This window comes from Triturus cristatus, chromosome 3_2, assembly GCF_964204655.1.
Source record: "Triturus cristatus chromosome 3_2, aTriCri1.1, whole genome shotgun sequence".
Taxonomy (NCBI): Eukaryota; Metazoa; Chordata; class Amphibia; order Caudata; family Salamandridae; genus Triturus; species Triturus cristatus.
In genome coordinates, this window is record NC_140584.1 from 1,037,821,585 (window position 1) to 1,037,839,469 (window position 17,885).

Genomic DNA, 17,885 nt, shown 5'->3' on the forward strand with positions numbered 1-17,885 from the left:
ATATTTCCCCCTGAAATAGCCTCTCCTCCAGGGTGGCGAACTCTGGGATTTCAGATCTGTCTAGCCTCTCTGCCCACCATTAACCCTGGGCGGACAACTACGCTACGCTCACGTAGTTTGTGCTACCTCGCGCTACGCGAATTGCACGTAGCACAGTGCAAAAACGCGTAGCGTAGTTGGCATTTTTTGATTGCTCGCGGTCCTCAACGTCAAGTTGGTGACTGGGGAGCGAGCAAAATGACATCCTGGCAAGACTTTTTCCTTTTCACGATCAGCAACATCAAGTTGCCGATCGCGAGCGTGGAAAATAAACCTCCCTGCGAGATTCTCAACGCGGGGAGGTCAGGTTTCTCATTGCGAGTGGTCGCGTATGCTTGCGAAACTACCAGTCCACGTTGAGAAAGCTGCCGCTCGAGTAAAAATCTACTAAAGCGGCAGAAAACGACAGCTCGCACAGTGCAAGATGCCGTTTTCAATGATTGCACAGTGCGGACAAGCATCCGGCACTGTGCAATCATAGCGAACAGCGCAGTTTGCGTAGTGCTACGCGTATCTCACGTAGTGCAAAGTGCACTTTGCATAGCTATGTGTAGCGCTACTACGCAGACTACGCCCAGGGTTACCCACCATGTGTGCTGTAATTGTAAATATTTATGTCTTTGGTTGTCACACAGCTGATACTCACGTTGGAGTGAGCTAAAGAAAATCAGGGTGCCTTCCTCCATAAGGTCACATAACCTGGATATCCCAACCATGTCCCAGGGGCCAAAGCCCTGCAACTTGCCCAGTTCTGGCTGTTGCCTTCCCTCTCACAGTAGGGTTTCCCTTCTGCATCTCTTGTCCCACCGCATTTGTCATTCTGCCTCCTTCCAAGCATGTATTGTCCTCTGAGTAGCCAGCAACTCCCCAGACCCCATAAATGTAGTGAAGATAGGAGCGAGTATGAAAGTGGAGTCTTTCCGGGACATATGTTGGGTAGTCTCCCGGCATGTGTCCCCATTCATTAATTTTGACTAGGTGTGGTATGATCGTATATCTGGGAGCGCGATTCCTCCATTGTATTGGCTGCGCTGGAGCGTCTGGAGTGCCACCATCGGATGGCCCCCAATCCATGGAAGTGTGCGTAGTTCATCATCAATTATCCTAAAGATTGCCCAGATTACAATATGTGTTTTCTAGACTATGAACCAGGTTCTGGAGTGTAACCATTTTATACATGGCGGCTCTGCCCAGTAGTGTCAAGGGAAGCCGATTCCACCTTTCCACGTCTTCATGAAATTCTGATAAAACCCTCTTAACATTGTGGTGAAGGCTCACTGTGTTGTTGGTGGTTATATAAAGACCTAGGTATCGGAACCCCTCTTTGTCTATGTGGAGTTGCCCAGGAAGATCTTGCGTGTCTAGGCTCCGTCCCACTGAACACAGGCTGGATTTGTCCCAGGTTATGTTATATCGCATGTGCCTTCCGTATTTCTCAAATGTCTGCAGTATAACAGGAAGTGTTGCTTTGGGGTTAGTGACATACATAAGGATATCACCTGCATAGAGTGAGATCCGCTCATCCTTAAGTGTCCTCAGGTCGTCCTAGAAGCCCCTTATAACTGGGTGGGTTTGGACCAGGCACGCCAGCGGTTCCAGTATGAGGGCAAACAATAATGGGGACAACAGGCAGCCATGTCTGGTGCCGCGGCACACTGGAAATTCTGCCAAAATCACTCAGTTTAGCCGCACCGAGCCCTAGGGTTGGTATACAATAGATCTATTCCAGGCTAAAAAGATGGGCCCAAAGCTGAACTTTAGTAAAGCTTGCTCATGAATGGCCAGTGGATGGCATTGAATGCCTTCTCAGCTTCTAGCGATAAAAATACGTGAGCGTCGGGTCTATTTTTCACCGTTTCTACCCAGTTGGTCAGCCGACGAAGGTCAAATCTTGTCGCCCATTTAGGCATGAATCCGTATTAATTGCAATGGATAAGAGATGTGATCACAGGCAGCATGCGTGTGGCCAGGATATGGGCCAATATCTTTGTTTCCATGTTTAATAGCGAGATAAGTCGGTAGGAACCACAGTCCATGGCGGGCTTCCCTTACTTGTGGATCATCACAGCTGTAGCGTTACAGAGGTCTGGCGGAAGCACTCCCTCGGCCTTTGCCGCCAGGTACATTTTCAGCATGTGCAGCCCCAGAAGGCTGGCATTTGCCTTGAAAAATTCTGCCAGCAATCCATTAGGACCCAGGGTCTTCCCTGATTTTTGCCTATCAATGGCTTTCGTGACCTCCTCCAGGATAAACTCTTTTTCGAGGGCTGTTCAGTCGTCCCAAGAGAGGTTAAGGGTATGAATTGTGCTTAAGTAGGTACGAATTTTGGGGTCTTCCGCTAGCGTTCTGGTCTTATGAAACTCTGGGTAGTACCGCACAAAGACGTCTGCTATGTTTTGGGCTGTCGTGTGTATTATGCTATCTTCTTGAATGGAGGGTACTCACCTCTTTTCCCTCTCTTTCCTACCCAACCAAGCCAACAGTCTCCCAGCTCTGTCTCCCGTCTCGTACATGCGATGTTGTGTGGCCAGAAATTGGGTCTTCGCTTCGCTTCTTGGCGAGCAAATAACTGATATTCCCTGCGGGTGACTGTAATCTGACGAATTGTCAACGGATCAACGTCTGGGCTTAGGTGCCTTCCAGGTCTAAAAGCAAGCATGCACTCCAATGCCTCGACCTCAAGGGTCTATTCTCTCTTCTTATGGGCTATAATGTAGGCCTCCCATGAGAAAACCGCAGAAGACATTGAGCCCTCGTTTTCGCGGAAGTACAGCTCCGAGTCTACCCTGATCTCGTGGGCTACCTCCCTGTCGCGCAGATCCCATGCTTTATTTCTCCTCCCTTGATGCTACCCGCGTGATCCCCCGCCCACTTAAGAGGTGAACGGTCTGATAGTCCCCTTGCCAGGTATTCTACCTATTCAACCATCTCTAACTCTCCTGCCGGTGCAAGGAGGTAGTCCAGCCTTGAAAATACCTTAAGTACACTGGCGAAGAACTAGTTTGCGGGATCTGTAGGGTGTTGTTGGTGCCAAAGGTCAACCAGGCCCAGTGTATGTAGTAGCCCTACCAGGGGTGTAGTCCCCCTTAGCCCCTGCGTTGCGTGTGTGCGGTCCAGATGTGGATCTATCACGTCATTGAAGTCCCCTCCTACTATGTGTGTCGAGGGTTCAGACTCCAATGGTATCACAACAATCTTATCCAGTGTTTGTTTTTGTAGCCTTGGGGTGAGTAAACACTAACTAAGGTGAGTTCCCTCCAGCCGCATGTCCCCTGGTCCGCGACAAACGTACCGTTGGGGTCCATCCAGGTTTTGTTAGTACGGAAGGGAGGCGTCTTTTTGATTAGTATTGTGACTTCACTGGATCCGGATGAGAATCCAGCGTGTGCAAGTGTAATGTAAGCACCTCTCCCTAGAAAAGCAAAGTGTGTGCCTCAAAGGTGTGTCTCTTGCAGAAGGATTATGTCAGGTTTTAGCCTTCTAAAGTATCTGTCCACCAGCCCCCTCTAAATGTTGTTTCCGAGCCAATTGACATTCCACATCAATAGTGAAGAACCTCCCTCACCCAGTGAATGTAAGAAATCTCCCTGTGGCGGCCCGAGGCTGCTTATTGCTGGATCTGTTAGCGTCTCTCTCTGCTCTTGATTCTGTTATCTCTTCATCTAAACTCTGATGGTATACAACCCGTCTTTGTGCAACCCTGGATCCCAGGTCTCCCAACAAGCCCCCACTCTCTCACACCACCCACACACTTTCCCCAACAGTCAACATGACAACTGTGTCGTAGGTGAAGCTTGAGAGGTCTGTGTCCCGTCCCTCCCCTACCCTAATTCAACCCCTTAGAACAAATCTCCCCCAGAAAGAAGAATTAGTATTTTCCCAACAGTAAACTAGACACCCACTGGATGCAACGTGTAAGTATCAAGGGGCAAGTACTGCTGTCTTTCTGTCCTCCGGCTTCCAGCCGGCCTGCTCATCTCACCCTTCTTCGCCTTCCTCTTGCGCTTGTTGTTGTGAGAGCTATTGGACCACATCATCTGGACTTGGATCCTCCATGCGGGTAATCTTTTGAAGAAGTGAATGATCACTGTCTCTGCCGAATGTTCCTGTTCCGATGGGTCGGAGGCAGTTCGTCTTCGGACTTTAAGGTGCTTCTTCCTATTCATTGTTTTGCCACAGTTCTTCTTCCGAGTCTGTGGTGTGAGTCACCCCCTCGGTATATTTCCCTGGTCGAAGGGGTGTCCCCATACGTTTTCTGCTTGTCTGGTCTAGCAGGCGGTTTCTTTTCTCTCTCCGTTGTTTGGGTCTCATGTCCATCGGAGTACTGGGGTGGGGGACCCCTGCGGAGTCATGCCCGCATCTCAGAGGAGGGCGTTCCTCGATCCAAGTCCATGCCTCCTCCGGCATCTGGGGAAAAAAAAGGATTTACCCTGAAAGATAACCTTAAGTTTTTCCATGAAAAGCAGCATGTATTGGATGTGGAGAGTACTCAGCTCTGCTTTAACAGAGTCAAAAGTTCGCCGCTATTTTTGCACTTCCTGGGAGTAGTCCACAAAAACCAAAATTTTGGCATTAGAATGTCGGATTTCACCAGTTCATCTCATCTCCCGGAGTATCAGGTTAAATTGGGCATCCTATGAGCCTGTGCAATTACAAAGCAAGGCTCAAACTGCGCCGTCGGGAGGGAGTCTCTAAGCCATTTGGTCAGGAAATGTCCTACGTCTGTTTCCTCCGGGAAGCCTATGAGGGGAAGGTGATCCTGCACACACAGTTTTCGGCATCGTCCACCTTCCAGGCAACCTCCTTCAGGCAGGCAGCAAGACCTGTGACTTCCTTGCGCAGGGTGTGAGATTTAGCAACTACCTCTGGTATGCATTTTTCAGCCGAAGTCACCCTCTCGGATACGTTGCGTAGGTCCAGGCACAGTGATGATGATATAAAGCTTATTAAGCGCTCAAATGCTGAGGCGTCTTGCCGCTGGTGTGTGTAAGCGAAGAGCTGAGACTAGGCTAAGTCGGCTCGGCTGTAAATAGCCGAGTTTTCAAAGCCTTCCTGAAGAGTAATAGATTGGATTGAAGCCTCAGAGCCACTGGCATTTTGTTCCACATCTTTGCTGCACAACTGGATAAAGTCCTACCACCACATCTTGCTCTTCGAGTCTTGGGGGTCACAAATCAAGCCGAGACTGGCTGATCGGAGATTTCGGGAAGGGGTATAAAGCGTGAACATTTCCTGAATGTCATCTGAGCCCCCTCCATAACGTGCCTTGTGCACCAGGCAGGGGCCCTTAAATTCTACTTGCTGTTGTATAGGGAGCCAGTGTAACGCCCTAATACCCTGCGACGTAGGATGGCCCTTGGGAAGGTTCAAGGGTAATCATTTGCAGTTTTTTTATCTGGACTTTGTCGATACCCAAGAACAGCGCATCACCTCTGAACAAACCTCTGCTATTCTCCTCTCCAGGGACGCTATGTCACGGTACTTCTGTGGTCCAGTTTGTGGTATCCAGTCTTTTGTTCAATCAACCGGTTGGGACTGGAGGCTCCCCTGTGAGAGACCCTCTGGTCAAAACCATGAGGGTGGGTCCACTGATCACAAAACAGTTGTCTGTGGCACCGGAGGTCCTCAGGACGTTCCCTCCTTAGCTGCAGCCGCATGCAGGAGTCGTGTTCAGTTGGTCGGCACCCTCCTAAAGGGAGCCCCCATCATTTAGGGCACCTCCACAACCACCAACTGGTCTCCTAAAGGCTTGGGGGGCTCTCCTCTATGACTGCCCATCGGGGGACCTCCCTGACACTCTAAAGCGTGCCCACAGGGCATGCCACTTCACTGTGCACCAGTTCGTATGTCTCCCCATAGACCTCGCTTATGCCCCGGACCCACTCTGCTGAGATGTTCGGGTGGTGGCTCCCCCACCTCTGTGTCCCACTCCTGTATGGCTGCTGCAGCCCACTGTGCCTCCACGCTGTTGGCTCAATCAGGCCTCCCTCAGGGTATGTTAATACCCTTCTCGCCCCTGGATTGTCTATTTGTGTGTGTGTGGGGGGGCAATTCCGGGGACTCACCGCGTTCTGAAATGCCCCGTGTGTCCCGAGGCCGAGGGTCTAGCACTGACCAATTAATCAGCAATGTCCCGATGTCTCATAATCCACAAGGCTCAGGCAGGCCTGGAGTCCTTGTGTCTTCAGGACGACCTCCCCCAGCTATGCGTAGAGTCCTCTACTCCACGGGGGCATGTAGCATTTCTCCCCAGTGCTTGAATGGCCCTTCCGGTCTCTCCGACGGCACAGCCCCAATCGCCCAGCACCTAGGCGGGGATGGCAGGAATCTGCCATTCGTTCAATTTACCCACGGCCGCACGATGACAGTGGAGTGGATCAGGTGGCCGATGGATCGCAGGACGGCCAGGTGAAGGACCCGACTGCTGCCTCTCCGGTGACAGGGCCGGGGGAGACCAAACAGGCGTCAGCCCCACCCGCTCACTCCTCTACCACTGGAACTGCCGCATTCAGTATGCCGCCATCTTGGGCCTCCGAGCTCTGTCTCTGGCTTGTTTCAACTTTGGAGACTTTCCCCAGCAAACCAGTATTCCGCTAGTCTCTCTGCCTCCAGTGAGGTCTCCTTGACTAAGGGTTTAGCTTTCCGGGCCGGATGGCGATAGAAGGGCAGGATAAAATTCAGGATTATGTTGGAGCCTCATGAGCCTTCAGCAAACACGGCTACCGGAGGTCCTCAGGACATTCCCTCCTTAGTTGCAGCCGCATGCAGGAGTCGTGTTCCGTTGGTCGGCACCCTCCTAAAGGGAGCCCCCATCATTTAGGGCACCTCCACAACCACCAACTGGTCTCCTACAGGCTTGGGGGGGTCTCCTCTACGACTGCCCATCAGGGGACCTCCCTGACACTCCAAAGCGTGCCCACAGGGCATGCCACTTCACTGTGCACCAGGTCGTATGTCTCCCCATATACCTCGCTTATGCCCCGGACCCACTCTGCTGAGATGTTCGGGGTAGTGGCTCCCCCACCTCTGTGTTGCACTCCTGTATCGCTGCTGCCGCCCACTGTGCCTCCACGCTGTTGGCTCAATCAGGCCTCCCTCAGGGTATGTTAATACCCTTCTCGCCCCTGGATTGTCTATTTGTGTGTGTGTGTGGGGGACAATTCCTGGGACTCACCGCGTTCTGAAATGCCCTGTGTGTCCCGAGGCCGAGGGTCTAGCACTGACCAATTAATCAGCAATGTCCAGATGTCTCATAATCCACAAGGCTCAGGCAGGCCTGGAGTCCTTGTGTCTTCAGGACCGACCTCCCCCAGCTATGCGTAGAGTCCTCTCCTCCACGGGGGCATGTAGCATCTCTCCCCAGTGCTTGAATGGCCCTTCCGGTCTCTCCGACGGCACAGCCCCAATCGCCCAGCACCATGTCGCTGACCACGCCCCCAATGCAAGTTTTTATTCCTTAACGTTAACGTTTCACTGCACTTTATTATGACTTGTTACAGTTTTCCACACTTGATTTTACCAGATGTGGGAGAATCCTACTTGCAGACCCACTCACATATTTACTACCTGCTCAGGGCAGATGGTAAATGTGTGTGGTAAACCCCCTGGAATGGTTAATTCCATGTGATTTGACTCCATGGGGTTTTACTTGTAATTGCAGGGCACTGGTGCAAAATTACCGCAATGGTAACAGCATGCGCTTTTTACCCAGTACCGTGCCCAAGTCAATAGTGCCTGATGATAAAGCCTTATAGTCTATAGTGCTTGACGATAAAGCACAAAAGACTTGATAGCAACAAAATTATATAGGTTAAACTACTTTTTGATCAACATGAAGAAGTATTTCCAGTTCAGAAAAACAAGAATTCTGCACCACCTCTGTCTATGGTCCTTTATCTATAAACAAAAACAATGGTTCTGTCGGGCATACAAACTATTTCTTTTAGAAGTAATTATTTCTTTAATGTTATTTTCTACAATCTTCAAAAATTATATCCGAAATGTTTAGAAACCATGGAACACATAGCAAAAAACTGTGATACAAATTGGTGAGTATTATGGTGTTTTATATAAATTAAAGCATTTATATATACTCACACATTTGAAAACAAGGCTGTCAAATCAAGGTGAAGCTTACGGGGATGTGTACTAAAGGGACATTGGTGCTCAGTGATAGAACTTGGTGCATATATTATGAACAAGGCGATTAAAATATATACAAGAGAAGAGAAGGCTAGAATATTATGACAATCACAATGACTCTGTTGCTTATACAAATCATTCAATCGTTTGCACCCAGAGTCTTGGTAAATCTGGACCATAGGAGATCGTCGACGTTTCAACCCATTCTATGCTTAATTAAGAAGTCAAGACGGGTCTTCATCAAGACAGGTGTGGGGGAGTAGGGGATGACAGACCTCAGTGAAACACAGAATCAATCCTGATTAGTTGGTCATCATTAAGAACGAACAATCCAAGTGGTTCGATCAGCCGTGATCTTGCTACCGGCGTGGGGAATCTGAAGTGATAGGCACGACTTTGTAAATGCGCTGGGAAGTTCCGATATGTGATGCGAAGCAAGGCGTGAGTCCTGTGTCGACGCTGCCGTCTCATAGCATTTGAGTAAGTGTTTTTTGCTATGTGTTCCATGGTTTCTAAACATTTTGGATATCATTTTTGAAGATTGTGGAAAAGAACATAAAATAAATAAATACTTCTAAAAGAAATAGTTTGTATGCCCGACAAAACAATTGTTTTTGTTTATATAGCCATACCCAGGTTCTGAGGGACACAGGGTCAACCCATTGTTGTTTAACTATGGTCCTTTATCAGCACCCCAAAACCATACCTAACACACATTAGAAGTCTTTTATTTCAGCATGAGGCTGGGCAATGCTTCCCACCATGCCTCTGGCTCCCTTGAGGCAGATCAGCCCGAATTAATCTTGTTCTGTAACCTAAGTTATGCGCTTGTGGGAGACAAACAAAGGACTGGAGGGGTCCAAACTGACAAGGTCATGACCACAGCCGGCGATGCGCTGTCACTTCTCATCATTAGCAACCCCCTGCTCTTGCAAATGTCTGCCTGGGTCGGAGAGGAGCCAACTCAAACACATTACAGAGCAGCAGAGGCCATCCAAGAAATCTATTTGAATATCCACCTGCAGGACTGGGACCGCTCTGTTCACAAGGGGAAATCATAGGCTGGTTTATTGCGAATTGTTGCAGGCTGCCAGAAAGCAAGCCCGCTGTTTTCCTTTGGTCTCCTCTCCTCCATGGACTTCCTGCAACGGCTCTGTGTTGAAAGATTGCCTTCCCACGAGGGGCTGGACTGTGAGAGCACGGTTCGTTCTCTGTTTCAGTACTTTATATGCACCCTGCAGCAGTCTTAACCCCACTCTGTGTACACTCCCTGCTAAGGAAACAGACATCTGCTCCTTTTCTCTCGTCTGCATGACATGGATCCATTTACAGGGATTTAATGTTAAAACTGGTCCACGACCCCACGTGCCAGCTGCATCCTTGTTCTTCAAACACAGGGGATGGTAACGTTGGAAAATGCACAAGGTCTCCGTGTCCTGCACCCACCTTCGCAAAAGTAATCGACTGGTTTATTTCTTTTCGGGTTTGTTTAAACTGCTGTATCCTGCATTCAATAAAGTCAGAGCACTTTGATGGCTGAGAGACAGGCGTGAAGGATAGCCAATCAGACTAGATGGGTGTGTCCCAATGGTCCAACGGCATGTCAGGAAGGCGCCGTATCTTGGCATCTGCGACCTAGAGAACTCTTCCTCGTGTGTGATGGATAGATGGGGAAGACTGCGTGTGTGGCATCCACACTAAACACACACTTCTTATGATGTTGGCAGATGGTAAGGGACAGTCATTTGCATCTCCCGGCAGCTTGAGCATGAGCAGTTGGGTGGAGCAGCGACAAGGCTGGGGCATGCGGCGAGGGTGGGGCCTTGAGTTTAATAACCACCCCACGTCTCTCTAGCTCCGATAGAAATTACCCTTTAGACTTCAATGGTGAGGGTGGATGTTCCAAAGGGTGAAACCATGTGTATGAAGAGACCCACCTGACCATGTTGTACCAGGCCAGCCCGATGAAGAGTTGTAGATGCCGCAGCAGAAATCAAGTTAGGGTGCCGCCCGCTCTAGAACAGGTGATTGAGAGAATGGTGTCACGCTGTGAGAGAAACACAGGGGCCCCCTGAAACTTAGGCTCCTCCCAACCCTACCACATAAATGCTGTACCACATCTCATTTCATCAAGGGGTGGACAGAAAGTTAAAGGGACAATGCAGTAGAGATAGTATGGTGGGAGGTAAACTACCAGGTAGAACATAGATAATATAAAATGAATTAGTAGAAATACCTATGGATGGTTCCTCTGTTTCTGTGCATCCTGAACACAACATTTGGTGGAGAAGAGAACCCAACTAGCAAGCAGCTTGACTGATTTGATATGGGTTTATGTTAAGCACGTTCTGACCTGAGGAGCTAGCATCCTGGTTCTTTGATGGAAGCGTAATGCAGATCTTGCATCTGGAAGTCAGTGTGTATGTTGCCGCTGCTGAGACTATCTAGAATGCTCAAGGATCAATGGGAGTGGCATGCAGTGCAACGCCTGAGAATCTTCTAGGCTCCTGGAGACCCTACATTTGTGCCCCGTGAGAGTGCTAAGGGCCCAGAATTTCAATGATAAGTTGGTGTGTCACTGGTAGAAAGCTGAGTAAAGCTAACCAGGTGTTAGGACAGTGCCTGTAAGGGGACCAGTGAGCATGGAGTATATCTGTTGCATTGAAACAAGTGTGTCCTTGTACTGTGAGGTCCACAGGGTTCCTGGTGCGGACAAGATTAGGGCACAGGCCAGACCTAGCATGCCCAAGCAAACAGCTGCACTGAACCAACCAGGATCAGAGGAAAATGCAGCCCCCCTTATGGTCTGCTCTCAGCCTTGAAGACAGTTGTGATGGCCTATTTGTGTCAAGCACATGCTTCATTCCTTGAAGGTTACTACTAAATAGTGGCACGTCTTTTGAGACTCGGCCTAGTTAAGGCAATTGTGGAAACATTTCCCCCATGCAAAGCAAATTTTGTGGGACTTGTTCTGGAGGTAAACAACTTTACAAGGGATCTTTGGTTCCATGGAATATAGAAACAGAGGGCCTCATTAACAAAGATTTGGCGCAGGGCAGCTCAGCAAGTCATTTATACAAGATATGGTGCATTCCTGTCCTTCCAACCAGCGCCAGTGCACAATCTGTAGCCGAGCGCCAACGCAGGCACCCTTGCACCATGCTGCAAGGGCGTCTATGTTGTTGGCATGATTGTTTTTGTGCATTAAGAGGCACCTTCTTGCCCAAAAGCAATCACGAGAGGCATTTTCCGAAATTCTATGTGTGTTGCAGAATGCAGCACACGTGGAAAGAAGAAAAAACAAGGAGAATTGTAAGCATTTTTCCTCATTACGCCTAGATTCGGGAGGCGAAGTTTTAGGCGCTGCCCCAGGTTTACGTGATGTTGTAGATCTGGGTCAGCGTCGAATTCCATGGCATGGGTGTTGAGTAGGAACACCTACAGCAATGCCCATGGCACGCCTCCCTGACTCAATGGGAGACAGCTCAACGACTTGTGTTGCGTTGCCTTACACCATATTTACGAGGCCATGAAATGCAATGCAGGGTGGCTTTACGTGGCTTTGTGGCTATAATTGAGAGGCCTGCCTCACAGGAGCGTCATTAAAGGTGATGCTCCGGCGACGCAGGCCTCTTCTCTAAATGAGGCCCAGAATCTTATGAATACCGACACACCCGGCAATAACTTCGGAATTATATTATTATTGCTACAGTGGATCTGAAATGCACTGTGGCCATGGTAATGAAGGGAGATGTGCTGGCACTTACATGTCATATCTGGTGGAATTGGAACATCCGCGGTTGCTACACTTGGGGCTAAGGGAACTATTAAAGGAGACCAATTTAACATGGCAGGCACTTGTGAAGGACTGACCCCTAAAGGAACCAGAGGGATGAGTATGGTACAAGTAGAGGTGCACATCAGGCACTGTTATCCTTACCATGAATGTCTAACAAAAGAAGGTTTCTCTTGGATCTCAACTGGTATCAAACTGAGGATATACAAACTCAGTTGTACAAAGGGCATTCAGATCGACTTAATACACTAACATACCAGAACCCATAAATCAATTATAAATCAACAAATCTCTTATGAATATCACAAAAGTTAATTTATTAAAAAAGACAATCAATCATATGACACACAATGATTAAACCAATTATTTCATAGAAAGTTAAAAATATATATATATGTTTCAACAATAAAAACTCATACACTTAACAATTCAACTTCAATGTTCATGAGAGACAAAAACAAGTGACACATTAAAATCATCGTAACTCCGTTAATTCGACTGAATCATTGCTGTCGAAGTCTATCAATTCTTTTTATAATTAGACTCAAACGTTCCTCGAATTTAACAGCAAAAAAGGCACTGCCGCATTTCGGTGAGCCGTATATTTCTAAGCCACCTTCTTCAGGACTCTCATGTATGCCTTATAACGACACTATTCAGTCTTTAAAAAACGTGAAGTTTCATTCATATTTCATTATTAGTGTGTGGTGCCTTCTAGTTCCTTAAAGTCGCAGATTCCAAAACGTTGATGGTCACTGGTGTGTCATAAGATGCACGGGTATAGTTCAGGACCTTATGTTCCAATAATTCATTAATCCAGACATACATTTGCAATGCAATAGGTCTCGCATTTACGCGAGTTAAGCTATTGGCATTGTAAATGACAATGCCTTTTATTTATAAAAGCCATTGTCATTTACAATGCCAATAGCTTAACTTGCGTAAAAGTGAGACCTATTGCAGTGCAAATGCTTGTTTCATATGTGTTTATGGAAGAAGAATATACTCTCTAATAGCATAGAAAGTTGTGCTTTTTTCATAAACAGTTATTTGTACTAAAGAAATCATTTTGGTTTCCAGTCTTCCTGTCTGATTACTCTACACTTTTGTGAATGTCTCCTCTCCTTCTGCTGTGGGTTGCTTTCTGCACAGTGCAGCACAGATGCAAAGTTAGAAAAGAAAGGAGAAATAAAAACATTTCTCCTCTTAACTCAAACGGAGTTAGCCAAAAATGCTATCCTGCGTTACGTGACAGGGAGGGAGCAGGAGAGTGCCATATCTACAGAGATATGGCTCTATCCTCCACTCACCCTAGCGCCGACGTAGATATCAGCTGCCATGCGCCAAGCATACACCTTTGCGCCATAGTGCAAGGGTGTGCACCTGATTCTACCATAGGTTTTGTCCAAGAAGAGTAGCTTTCCAGTACAAAATACTATGCTTAGACACACTTTAAAACTTTTCCTACTTTGGTAGCGTGCTGCACAGTGCAGCACACATTCAAAGTTGGAAAAGAAAGTAGAAATAAAAATGTTTTTCCTCTTAACGCCTCCTTTCAAATGGCGTTAACTTTTGGCTCTAAACACTGTCTACTATTGTTTGTAGATAGGGTTTTGCATCAAAAGGCATGGGTGGCAGCATTGAAATGCCCATGTACCACCCATGTAACGCAAAGCAGTGCTTCACGTTGCTTTGTGTTACTTTCAGGGCACGTTCCAGCACAAAACAAGGTTTGCACTGGAAAGTATATTAGGAAAAAAACATTTAGTGCTGGTTAATGCCACTCAGCGCAAAATGTTTCCAAATCTACCCCACAGTGTGTTATATGTTCTCTGGAGTCAGTGGAGTGCTTGGAGAGATCGCTTGCTGTGGTTGTGGCTATGTACACTAAGGTACATTTTGGATGCCTTGATTTGTTTTTGTTGACGCCTAGCAGTTTGATTTTTCGGTGAGCTGGCTTAGACTAGGCCAGGGCGTTAAATTCCGTTCCTCTCGCGGAATTTGGGTAATTTCGCGTTCTGCGGAGAACACGGAATTGGCAAAAATTCTGCATTCCACGGCTTCGCTGAAGTTTTTGCTTGTTCGCGTTCTCAAAATGCGTGTTCGCGAGATATTTCCCCACGAGCACACAAACAGCGTTTGCGAACAGGAAAAAAGCATCGGGAACAAGCAATTCCGCGTGTTCGCGTAATTTCTGTGTGCTCGCGGGGATTTTTTACCATTTCGCAGAGCTTTGCGTAGCGCGACTACGCAAATTCCGCCCACCCCTAGCTTAGACTACGTTATGTACAACACATCTGCTATGATTCAGTATATAATCACTGGCTCTGCTGTCATCAGTGATGTAATCAACCGACTTTGCTCTCTCTTGGTCCGATATGCTGCCTTCATTCCAGGAGGCCTGATATTTGATATGGAGAGTGGCTCAAATAATTGGATACCTTTTCTGAAACAGGAGAGGAGGTGCGAGACCATCAGAAACAAGAGTGATTCTCAAATGTCTAATTAGGACAGTCTGTGTCTCATTGAAACATTTTCAACAAAGAAGGCAAACACATACAGAAACCACAAAGATACGCTATGTACACTCCAATCCTATGATAAGGGTAGACTATGAGTGGCATACATCCAACGTGAGATGCCAAGAAGCTACTGCTCCCATGCAATTATTCACTGCCAGTCTGGAAAGATGAGTGCAGTAATGTGTACTCAGCACTTTCACGGATGAACAAGCAATTCAACTGAGGATTATGTAGGGCTGTCTTTCAGCATGTGTGCAAAGAAGGCTCAGAAAGCCTATTTTTTTCACAAAAACACACTGGGGTGGGACTGAAACACAAACCCGTCTAAAAGCAAATTAGCAAAATATAATACATATAAAAGAGCAATGTAGGAGAAACATGGGATCAGAATAACTGCAGAAGATAAAAAGTTAAGTAAGGGTAAAGGCAGGAAAATTGTAATTGGATTTATTTAGCGCTTACTACCCCTGACGAGACGTCAAAGCACTTTTTGTTGAGCAGCATGCTACTCTGGAACCCAAAAGAATTAGTAGTGGATTAGTATAGGTAAAATGAGTATAGTATTAGTATTGGGAGGGACGAGTTAATTTGAGTGGAGGACCTGTGCATCTGTTAGTTGGAATGAAAAGAGTGATAGAAGATGGAAAAAACTAGAAGTGTTAATTGGGAGATCATAGGAGTAAGTTGTGGTCTGGGATAAGTAAAGGAGAAATGGAGGAGGGAAGAGCCTATAGAAATGGATTAGGGAGAAAGAGAATCATTAGAAAAATAAAGTTTGGGATGAGTCAAAGTAGAGATAACATGAGGGAGAATGTAGTAGGGTTGTTTGGGAGATCATAGTAGTAAACTGATGTTTTGGGTTGAGCCAGGAGGTGTAGAGGAGGGAGGAGTCTAGGGAGGGTTATTTTGGAGATCATAGTAGTAGAAATGGTTTAGCATGAGAAAGAGTGAAAATAGAGGATACATTGATAGATGTGTTGGGTGTGGTAGGACAGAGTAAAGCTTTTGAGAAAGTGTTTTTTTTCTTCTCCAATAGGACTACAATGATAAATATATAGATATATGATTGCATAGTAAGGAAATATATGTGTAAGCAATATAATATATTGAGATATTGATGTAGCGGTTTTCTGTGAATGATTTGTAGATGAAATACTGCTGGTGAGTGATATTTGAATAGTACAGGGGTGGTGATGTGTTTTGGAGAAGAGTATGTGGTGTTTAAGGGGATGGACAAGAGTTATGAGTGTTTGTTATGAGTGTGTTAGATTTGATCACTGGAATAGGTAATGTGTGTGGTGGAGTGGTATTTAAGGATTATTTGGTTCTGTGTAATTGGCAAAAATAGGCAGGTGTTTGTGGATGATGTGATGGAAGGCTGAGTATATGTTTTGTCATGATAAAAGGGGACCTGTTAGGAACAAGTATAAGATAGAGCTAGTGTTTCATTTGAACCGGGAGTGTGTATGTCTGGATGCATAAAAGGTTGTGTAATGATGTGTTAGTGATATCGGACAGAGTTGTGTTTTGTGTGAAAATGCAGGTGCCATAGTTGGGGTAGAATTGTGTTTAGGTGTGGTTTGTGGGGTTTTGTAGTGGTTGTGTAGTGGTACAATACACATTGAAATCTGTATGAGGCTTGTTTGTGGTGCATGAGTAGAATGCCTTTGCTGATATTGTGTTTGGATATTGGCGGATGTCGGGAGCTTACGTTGTTAGCTCGTAAGTGAAAATTGGGCAGCATCTCTGGCCCTAGGCCTGATCCCAACAGGCCCAAACAGGCAACTGCCCTTGTCCTATCCGCCCTAGCCTTAACGCACGTGCTGAGAAGCTCTATGCCCAATGCTTAAAATTGCCCCATTAACCAATGGAACCCTAGTCCTAACCAGTCAGAACCCTAACCCTAAACCCTTGAGTCAATGGGAGACCTGACCCTATGAACCAATCACAGGCTTAGCCCTATGAGCCAATCAAACCCAAAGCTCAAATCCCTAAGTCCAAGAGGAAAACCTATCCCCAGTAGACCATAAGAAGCCTAGCCACAACAGCCTATGCAGCAACCCCTCTGAAAAGAACCACATACAACAGCACTCAGCAGTTATAGACCACGATCACCAAGCTTTTAGTTGCATCTACAACATTATTACACCTCATCCATGCAATTTGAGCTTGCTCATGAGCACAAAATAAATCAGACTGGAAATTGAATAGTAGTGAAGTAATTACACTACTAGGACTTTGGAACCTGCCCTGCTACTAGCCAAAAAGCGTGAAAGATCGATAATCAGATTTGGATCAGAAAGAGCATTGATTGGTCAGTCTTGGGAGAATATTACCTAGGATAAGGGATACAAATGTCAAGCAGCAAGTGGGACGAAAGTGAAGAGTGAAGCTGAGAGTCAGTTGTCCAGAGTCTATTCTGTGAGAGGCATGAAGGTACACTAATGCAGTATGTCTTATTCAGCAGCAAACCACTATGACATATCGCTATTTGATTCATGCTGCTGTTTATCTCATGAAAGCAGAAGAAATGGGCACGAACGTTAACCCTTTCGCTGCTAGGCCTCCCCCCGTGCTAAGCCTTTTTTTGACTATTTGGGGTAGTTTGCGCTTAGGCCCCTGTAACTTTTTGACCACATAAGTTATCTACGCCAAATTTGCGTCATTGTCTTTCAACATCACAGGGATTTTAAAGGTACCCAGGGTTTGTGGATTCTCCTGGAGAGGACCCAGAAAATAGCCAAAAAGCAGCTAATTCTTTTATTTTTTTAGAAAATTGGCAAAAAAGGGCTACAAATTAAAGTGTGTGGTTTTTACCCTGCAAATGGTATCAACAAAGGGTCTGTGGTGCTGAAATCACCATCTTCCCAGCTTTTAGGGACAAATAGACTTTTGTCAGAAAACCAAAATGTTTCACACAGTTTTGGCATTTTTCTGGGACATAGCCTAATTTAGCTATTTTTTGTGTTTTCAACCTCCTTCCAGTTAATGGTACAAATGGGTATGAAAGCAATAATGGATCCTGGAAAGCTATACATTGCTGAAAAGTTGACAACATTTTAAATTCAGGAAGGGGTCATTTGTGTCGATCCTTTAAGGTTTTCGTATAGAAGCGAACAGTTGAAAATAGAATAAATTTAAAATTTGTTCAAAAAAACAGCCATTTGTGGCAACGTTTTCATCTGAACCTTCTACTCAGTATGACAGATGTTTGAAAGCAATATACCGTTACATCAGCTGGACCCTTCAGGTTGTGGGGATATATAGGACTTGTAGGTTCTCCAAGAACCAGTGGAACCCAGAGCCAATAACTGCGCAGCGTCTTGCAATGGTTTTTTATTGTGCACCGGGTATATAGCAATTCATTTGGAAAAATAAAAACAGGG